The sequence below is a fragment of the Corythoichthys intestinalis genome, chromosome 2, assembly GCF_030265065.1.
Source record: "Corythoichthys intestinalis isolate RoL2023-P3 chromosome 2, ASM3026506v1, whole genome shotgun sequence".
Lineage (NCBI taxonomy): Eukaryota > Metazoa > Chordata > Actinopteri > Syngnathiformes > Syngnathidae > Corythoichthys > Corythoichthys intestinalis.
The window spans coordinates 43,041,830-43,052,133 of NC_080396.1; positions in this window are offsets into that span (position 1 = coordinate 43,041,830).

The window sequence follows — 10,304 nt, forward strand, 5'->3', positions numbered from 1 at the left end:
CTCTGCTCTTTTAATTTGATCCTTAACGCCCTGTCCCCAGTGCCACTCACACTGCGTGTCGTAAGACTTATTTTTCCTTTGTTTGTTTGTTACCAGTGAAACTCCAGAACTACCGGTTGCAGTTTATACGAAATCCCTCATTTTATGTAACTCTTATCATTGTTAGGGTCACGAGCGAGCTAGAAGCTATCCAGCCTGACTCTGGTCTGGTCCCCAGCAATTCTCAAGTGACATATAGACCAATCATACACAGTCAGACCTTTGGACATTTTAAACTTTAATTTACTTCATATCCCTGTTTTTGGAATGTGGAGAAAAGCGGATTTCATGGAGACAACCTACCTAGGAGTATAGGAATAGTTTAATATTGATTCAGTTTTGGCAAGCGAAAGCATGATTGTGTTTTATTCATCATTGTATGTTGGAAGTTGTCGACGACTTTGAAATGCCCATCACTACAACCTACAGGACAAGTAAATTCATCCTTGCTTATAAATACAAATTACTGTCTGCTTTGCCCTTGCATTTGCTGCCACATCTTATGACTAGCGGCACGGTGGCTGAGTGGTTAGCACGTCTGCCTCACAGTTCTGAGATCAAGGGTTCAATCCCGGGCTTCGGCCTTCCTGTGTGGAGTTTGCATGTTCTGCCCGTGCCTGCGTGGGTTTCCTCCGGGAACTCCGGTTTCCTCCCACATCCCAAAAACATGCATGGTAGGTTGATTGAACACTCTAAATTGTCCGTAGGTATGAGTGTGTGTGTGAATGGTTGTATGTCTCCTTGTGCCCTGCGATTAGCTGGCAACCAGTTCAGAGTGTCCCCTGCCTACTGCCCGTAGTTGGCTGGGATAGGCTCCAGCACCTCCGCGACCCTCGTGAGGAAAAAGCCGCATGGAAAATTAATGAATTAATGAATCTTATGACTATTTAAATTTATATTATAGCGCAAGCCTATCAATGTGCCTTTGAGCAACATAATAAATGTTCAATTGAAAGAGACATTTGTCAGCATGGATCTCGTTGAAAACTTCCTTCTTGCTGCTTTCCATCGGGAAAATCTGCTTTTATTAGGTAATTTTTCAAGTACTGTACCTGGTGTAGTACCATTATTCCAGGCGCACCATTGCCATTTGGGTAATTTAAACTGACGCTCGCATATTCGTCATCATTGCTTCATTGTAACACCAATAATTTCAAGGAAAAACATGACTATCCATTTGCTCTTTCTCCCTTTCGTTTGTAGACACAAATGAGTCAAAAATGAATAGTAATTGTATTTGCATATATATACATATACAACATATACTGTATATGTATGGCAGAAAACACCCAGGTGACTTGAAGTTCCGCTCTGAGACCCCCAATTTGGCCAAATTTCAAAATTGTCTTGTGTCATTGGAAAGCTTAAAACCTCAATTTTCTGGGGGAAGAAAAATTTTGAACAGGAAAGAAAGAAAAAAAAAAAAAAATTAAACCCGTAAACCCTAACTCGAGGTAAGAGCATGAGAAAGCATACAGACACCATGATTTCAACGAGATATTATCGCGTACTTACCTTGTTTCGATCCAAAAACTCCGTGTAGCAGGTCTGACCAGATGTCAAGACAAAGCTGTGAATGGCCACAGCTGGACTTTTTGGGGATTTTATGGGTGAAACACGGTAATATAACAAGGATCGCAATGCAGAAATCGCAGACATTAAGGAGTGGTCGAGATTTTCTTTTTCAAATATTTACCGTTTTTCAATTTTTCTTTTTTTGGAACGATTACCGTATTTTTCGGACTATAAGTTGCAGTTTTTTCATAGTTTGGCTGGGGGTGCGACTCTGGAGCGAATTATGTGCGACTTTATTAACACATTATTATATCAATTCACATTTTATTTTGGTGTTTTGGAGTGACACTGATGGTTTGGTAAACTTGTTACCATGTTCTTTATGCTATAGTTATCTGAATAACTCTTAATAGCTATGTAACGTTAACATACCGGCCAAGTTCGCATTTCGTTGTTCATGCATCATGTAACATTATCATACTGTTCACTTATTCAGCATGTTGTTCTCCATTGTATTTTTTTTTAAATTGCCTTTCAAGATGACATCTGTTCTATGTGTTGTTTTTTTCCTCTTCGTTGGGCACTTTATGGCTGGTGCGACTTATAGTCTGAAAAATACGGTACTTATCTAAAATATCGGGGAAAATGCAATAGCAAAAAAATAAAAAATATATTATTAAGCGAGGTAGATACAGTGGGGCAAATAAGTATTTAGTCAACCACCAATTGTGCAAGTTCTCCTACTTGAAAAGATTAGAGAGGCCTGTAATTGTCAACATGGGTAAACCTCAACCATGAGAGACAGAATGTGGAAAGAAAAAACAGAAAAGCACATTGTTTGATTTTTAAATAATTTATTTCCAATTCGTCCAACGAGGTCTAACGAGGCTCCACTCGTTACCTGTATTAATGGCACCTGTTTTAACACATTACCGGTATAAAATCGGTATAAAAGACACCTGTCCACAATCTCAATCAGTCACACTCCAAACTCCAATGTGGCCAAGGCCAAAGAGCTGTCGAAGGACACCAGAGACAAAATTGTAGACCTGCACCAAGCTGGAAAGACTGAATCTGCAATAGGTAAAACGCTTGGTGTAAAGAAATCAACTGTGGGAGCAATTATTAGAAAATGGATGACATACAAGACCACTGATAATCTCCCTCAATCTGGGGCTCCATGCAAGATCTCTCCCCGTGGCGTCAAAATGATAACAAGAACGGTGAGCAAAAATCCCAGAACCACACGGGGGGACCCTAGTGAATAACCTACAGAGAGCTGGGACCACAGTAACAAAGGCTACTATCAGTAACACAATGCGCCGTGAGGGACTCAAATCCTGCACTGCCAGATGTGTCCCCCTGCTGAAGAAAGTATACGTCCAGGCCCGTCTGTGGTTCGCTAGAGAGCATTTGGATGATCCAGAAGATGACTGGGAAAATGTGTTATGGTCAGATGAAACCAAAATAGAACTTTTTGGTAGAAACACAGGTTCTCGGGTTTGAAGGAGAAAGAATACTTAATTGCATCCGAAGAACACCATATCCACTGTGAAGCATGGAGGTGGAAAAATCATGCTTTGGGGCTGTTTTTCTGCTTTGGGACCAGGACGACTGATCAGTGTAAAGGAAAGAATGAATGGGGCCATGTATCGAGAGATTTTGAGTGAAAATCTCCTTCCATCAGCAAGGGCATTGAAGATGAGACGTGGTTGGGTCTTTCAGCATGACAGTGATCCCAAACACACAGCCAGGGCAACAAAGAAGTGGCTTCGTAAGAAGCATTTCAAGGTCCTGGAGTGGCCTAGCCAGTCTCCAGAGCTCAACCAAATCTGTGGAGGGAGTTGAAAGTCCGTGTTGCCCAACAACAGCCCCAAAACATCACTGCTCTAGAGGAGATCTGCGTGGAGGAATGGGCCAAAATACCAGCAACAGTGTGTGAAAAGCTTGTGAAGAATTAAAGAAAACGTTTGGCCTTCATTATTGCCAACAAAGGGTACATAGCAAAGTATTTAGATGAACTTTTGGTATTGACCAAATACTTATTTTCCACCATGATTTGCAAATAAAATCTTTAAAAATGAAACATTGTGATTTTCTGTTTTTTTTCCACATTCTGTCTCTCATGGTTGAGGTTTACCCATGTTGACAATTACAGGCCTCTCTAATATTTTTCAAGTGGGAGAACTTGCACAATTAGTGGTTGACTAAATATTTATTTGCCCCACTGTATCTGTGACCTATTTACAGAATCTATTTTTTGTTTAAAAGTTTAAAATATGCAAGTGAATAATTGTATTTTATTTTATTTTTTGTTTCAAACTAAATATTAGACATCAATTCATGATTCTAAGCTAAAATGATAGACATTCCTAATAATAAATATAATTACTTACCTTCTTGTTATGGCAGAGTTGAAACAAAAGTGGTTGTGCGGTGTCTGTAAACTGGGGTCTCCAGGGTAAAACAGACAAATTAAAATAGTTTGGGGGCTTAATGTGCCATCAAACTGCGATAACAACATGTAGACATATTGTTCTATCAACCACAACAGTTCTATTGGCTTAAAGTACAGCAGTTTATTTTAAAGAGGGGTGCAAGAGCAGAAAATGCTTTTTTTCAGCCTTGTCTGTGTTTTCCGCCGTATATATATACGTATATAAAATATTTATACATATTATACTCGTAAGAGCAAAGAAAAACCGGGGAACTAACTAATATAAACAATTGGTCGTTCAACCATTTTTAGCATTACTGTGACAACTCAGATAATGAGTAGAAAATACCGGACATTGTAATTTGAATTCGGATGGATGCTTGTTGTCTTGCTCATACTCTTGTGTTCAGCTTTGCCTCTCTACATTTTTGCATTTTCCAGTGGCACTATTTTCAAGTAAAAATTCAACTGCATTAATCAAGATCAAATTGGATCAAACTGACATTGTGCAGTGTAAAACATAATAATATATCTCCTCTCTCTCAATGTTAGAATTCTTTCAATTATGTGTGAATTATATTCATCATCGAAAAGTATGAAGTGAATTTTGATTGTATTTCCGTGGGGGGTTTTGTATTGTTGCTGGTGATGGAGTTTGTCTCAGTAACCGTGCCAGGGAAGATGTGTTTTTCAAAATACTCATGTACTTTGTATGTGTGGACATTTCTTCAGTCACAGCCTGGCACTGCTGATGATGCTCATCCTGTCCAGATATGATAAGCGGACACACTGCTCTCCCCTGGGCTGTTTGTCTGTCTGCCCCTTAAATAGCCCACAGTGTGTGAAGGCAGCGTGGCTCTCAACTCCCTCAGCCTCGATCCCCTTTCATCAAGCCGCCAGTTCAAAGTCTTGGCTCCATCTTCACTTCTATCTGTTCTCCTTTTCTTTCCCTCCCTCCTTACTATCGTTCTCACTGGGTTATATCATTACCACAAAGATGGGCTCGCTGTGTCTCATTAAAGAGGATTAGAGACATCTCCACGTCTCACAAGGGCTGAGCGGGACGTTTCTTTTCTCTGGTCACCCCACCAGCCCCTTTTCTCTCTCAGATCAGGTTCTTTGATTCGGCCAGATAAAGACCTCTTTCATGTCGGCGATGACGGTTTGCGATTACACTGTCAGGCCTGTCGTTTTGGTGGGTTTGACAAATTTGCCACTCAGGGTGGGGCGGTTGTGGGGTTTGTACTGGCCAGACGGCGGACAAGAAGATTCACAGTAATTGAGCTGTCATTATCCAGTGACCCTGCCAGGCGCTGGAGCGTAGGCCTCAGCAGACCTCTTATTTGTTTAATACTTGGGATAACTTTCTTTGTGAGTATGATGGACAGCAGAAAAAGGTGGGGGTAGGGGGGTACGGAAGTGGGGTGTCAGTCTGTAGATGAATGCCTTTGCTTATTTGGGCACCTCTCTTCAACACCGCTTTCCACGAAAATTGGCTCTGCTACATCACTGATGTAAGTTTCTTTTCTTAGCTCCATGCTGCAGCATAATTAGGCCCATATAACCCGCTGTTATTTATTTATAAAAGAAAGCTGTTGGCATGTTGATTACAGAACCCTCCCACCATACCACCGCCCTGAGAAAAGTTCCTCCACTAGTGTTTTTAAATAAAAAAAAAACAAAAAAAAATCATATAGAATGCTTCACACAGGATAAATGGAAAATATTGAATGTGTAAAATGAAGTATTTTCAAGGCCAGAACAACTGAGAGGACATGGTTGCACATTAAATGAACATTGGCAAGCACCTTGCCATAATTCCGTCCGTCCGTCCGTCCGTCCGTCTGTCCGTCCATCCATCCATCCATCCATCCATCATCATCTTCCGCTTGCTCTGGGGTCGGGTCGCGGGGGCAGCAGCTTTAACAGAGAAGCCCAGAATTCCCTCACCCCAGCCACTTCAACCAGCTCCTCCGACGGGATCCCAAGCCGTTCCCAGGCCAGCTGAGAGACATCATCTCTCCAGCGTGTCCTGGGTCATCCCCTGGGCCTCCCACTGGTGGGATATGCCCAGAACACCTCTCCACGTCCAGGAGGCATCTGAACCAGATGCCCGAGCAACCTCAGCTGGATCCTCTCAACGCGAAGTAGTAGCTGCTCGACGGCAAGTCCCAGGATCTTGTTCTTTCAGTCACGACTGTACGACAGGTGTCAGAGTTTGGTCCGCATTGCCGCTAGTAAGGTGAATTCGTTCCCACTGAGGGTTGGACTTAAGGTTGCCCTTTGTCACCGACTCTTTTCAGAATTTTTTGGACAGAATTTCTTGGTGCAGCCAAAGCGTTGCGGTTGGTGACCTCAGTATTGCATCTCTGCTTTTTGCAGATCATGTGGTGCTGTTGGCTTCATCAAGCCAAGACCTCCGATTCTCACTGGAGCGGTTTGCAGTCGAGTGTGAAGCGGTTCGGATGAAGGTCAGCACCTCCAAATCCGAGACCATGGTCCTCAGTCGGAAAAGGGTGGAGTGCACTCTCTGGGTTGGGAATGAGATCTTGCCCCAAGTGGAGGAGTTCAAGTATCTTGGGGTCTTTTCCATGCTTTTTCTTACATTTTATTTATTTTCTTGCAGAAGTCAAAAAGGTTGCACTATGTTGCAAAACAATACAATACAGCTAGGGATGGGTTTCATCAGATACCACTTGCTACTCTCTACTTTTTAAAACGGTTTAGCTGGGTAAACCGTTCTTGAAGCGATATTAAAAAACACCCACACCGAGTCAAAAACACTACCCTTAAATTTACAGTGCTAAATTTACTAAAATTGAAAGTAAAATTTTCAAAGTTATGAATATGATTGAATGAACTTTAGTGTTGTCTCTATTATCATGACAAGACCACTTAATTTGTAAAACTGAAACAACACAAACGCACTGTATTGTTTATATGCTATGAAATATAAAAGTCCCACAAATGTATGCTACTACAAAATGTTACGAGCACAACTTACAGTCAATGTAAAAATGTAGTTAAATTTGACTGTGATATTACTGCCACTTAACTTTAAAGCAACACTAGGGAACATTTTAGCCTTTATAAAATATTCTCATAACATTTGTAATGATATGTCAACTGACAACTTGTTGAATGACCTCTGTTATGGCCTGAGGGGGTCTGTATCGCACTTATTTTTTTAATAATTAACTTTGAGGAGGGTGGAAGGAACCCTGCCACACAAAACAACTACAAATAAGCTGACTGCTTTACGGCATATCTCACTTCCCCCCCTCCCCATTCGTTATAAAAATGGAAGTTGGTGTGAATGCTCTCGCTCAAATTCTGCAAAGACGGCAGAGCAACAAAAGTGACGAAAATTTTTGTCCGAGGAGATAAAAAAAAAAAGGAAGGCTACCAGGATAGAAGGAACTCAAGAATAAACATTCACCCGGCTTTCGGTTGATGGGCATTGAGGGAATACGGTACAAAATTGTTTCTTATTTTCAACAGCGTCATAATATATTTTTAGCAACAACTGGATTCATTACCTCATCCCTGTTCATCCTTCACACAGCCGCAGGAAACAGAAATGTCGTTCAATCCAACTGCAGGCAACCGGGAGATCAGGATTTTACAATACTGTGTGTTGGTCCCATTGGCAATGCAGTCTTTCTTAAGGCAAAACACTACCGCTTTTGTCCACCTGCACCGCTAAAATCGAACAAAACTGAAAGTTCCCTTGCGTTGCTTTAACTTTAAATGGACACAAATGAAAATTTCAAACCATACCACAAAAGTGCAACATAAATGCAATTATACTATAGCTGTTGAAGTTAGCTTGTCTATTAGCAATGGCTATGTACACGATGAACTCAAGTTGTCATTACATCTACAGAAAACACTGGAGTTTTATGTATTAGCTACAGTGAAGTGCCACAAGGAGGGACAAAGTACTAGGAATACAAACAAGCCATCAGAGGACAATCACTTGCAAAAAAAAAAAAAAAAAAACTCATGAAACCCATGTTTTTATTCGGTCGGGTTTGTTGGTTTCTTCAGAACCGGTAAAGTCTGTTTCACACTAGTGGCAACCCAGTGGTAAAAGGGCCCACGGCACATCGCAAAGCAATGGCAGGGCTGCGTAAGACGCGGCCAGGAAGTGAAGAGCTGGGATTCCAGCACTCCTATTTACTATAGTCCCAAGCACAAATGCATTTATTTTTCATTACTGCACAAGAAAACCTCAACTTTTTCTGTTTTAAGGAGTAGGGGAGATTATATTATTAGTAAAGAGCTTTACCTCTTTTAGCGAAAATGTGAATAGTTCTTGTGTGTGTGTATGTTTGTAACTACAGGTCCACACAAACACGCATTGTGATATCATTTAGCTTAGCATAGAGATGTGTGAGAGCCACTTTTCGAGTGTCCCAAAAATCGAAAAACTTAAAGAAAAACAATTTATCAAGGTTTCCTCTGCCCTGATGTATGTATTGTATGTATCCTTCCGCTCAAACTGAACAATATCACTACACCAGCACCTCTGCTATCAGCGCTCAGAGTTACTATTTCAGGACCCACCCCTTCGCAGCAATCATAAACGCTCACTGCTGCAGAGAACGCCCCCTTTACACGTACACAAGGAATGGGTTTCTGTGTGACAAACTGCACGCTGCTAACACTAGTGTGATTAGGGTTTAACAGATTAATGCCAGGTTACAGTACCCAACCTACAGCTATATAGTTATATAGATATATTTTATAAAGAAGACGTCGACTGTTGTTAACGAAACGGCCAGTGCTTCCCAAAAATTCCTGCAGCTCCTTCTTCTCTCTTTTTTTTAATCACCAAAAAATGGCATTTGGACAACATCAGTTTAACAACATCATTGTGATCCACCATTTTACAAAATTTCAGTCGTACATTATCATCATTTGCAAAGTGAAAGCCGACGTTTCCTATTTTCAAGCACTAAAATTCTTTTGAGGTGTAAGGCAACCCTAAAAGATGCGACTCAGTCTGAGTGACGGTGATGGAGAAAAGCCTCTGTTAGTATAGAATGACGGTCCTGGCCTAAAGGTTGTGGTGTATGAAATAAGAACCCCCCTCCCCTCATTAAGCCAGAGTTGGATTGGTTTTGAAGCGATGAGTTGGTTGGAATGTGTGTGATCATGAGTGTGCACACTTGTTTGTGTGTGTAGATGTTAGAGCGGTCCTGACTAAAACATTTCAAGATGGCCCATTAGCCTTTCCCGACACTAGGATTCCTCTGTGCTGACCCCCTCCACCTCGAAGTCCCTCTGTCCCAGAGGCCCCCAACCTCATCCTGCCAAGTGTACGGTTCCAAAGTAACGACGAAGCAGTCTGCGTGTGAAAATATTGAATTGCAAAAACATCCCTGGGTGAGAGGGTGTGTGAATGGAGCTTTCAGCACAGAGTCCGGCCCAGGCCCTGCGCTACTGACTGATGGACAACAAATGGCATTTTGTGTCCAGTGAGTGGGGACAGAGCAAAGAAAGGAAGCGGAGATGGGAGAGAAGAGAGCATCTTGAGGTTCTTCAAACCTCTTCACTGAGAGGCCCTAAATGTAGGCCTAAAATGCCTTATCACATGACCCGTCTGACCTTTGGCCTCTACTCAGTGGAGGCTGTCAGACTCCTCTCCAACTGGGGGCACAAAGCCGTACAGCCTCAAAGGCCACCATTCAGACTCCTGTGCAGTCGCCTTCCAAAGGTAAATAGGTAAAAGTAATGTCACTGACCTCCACTTTCCCTCACTCGACACGAGGGCAAATCTCTTGAGATACCCTGATTGTCAAAATAGAGGGTGGCCCTTGTTGGCTGCTCATCTACCATTTGATCACTTAAACATGATTCACATTGTTGGCTGCTCATCTACCATTTCATCGCTTAAACATAATTCACATTGTAATGCCTTAAAAACCTATGGTGATTAAAATGCTGAAAATAGGCAAAATGCTTGTTGCTCTGGGAATCGAGTAAGTGTCCATGTGTAGGGTAGGTGGCAGGGGTGGGGGGTGGACATGAGGGGGTTTCTGATGCATCAGAGGACTGACTGGGTCACAGCGTGACCGTAACCTCCCGTCTTGCTCCGCAACCCACACACTGGCACTCTCTTGCTCCTGATCAGTCCAAGGATTCTTTCTCCCCCTCTGTTTTTTCTGCTCTTCTGGAACACTGAAAGTTCTCTCTCTTCCTGGCCTCCTTTGAAAAGATGCGGCGTCTTTGTCCGGCCTGATAAAGGATGCCATAGTTCCCCTTTTCCCCTTCTTTGTGTCCCAAGGCTGGCGGCTCCTGTAGAAGT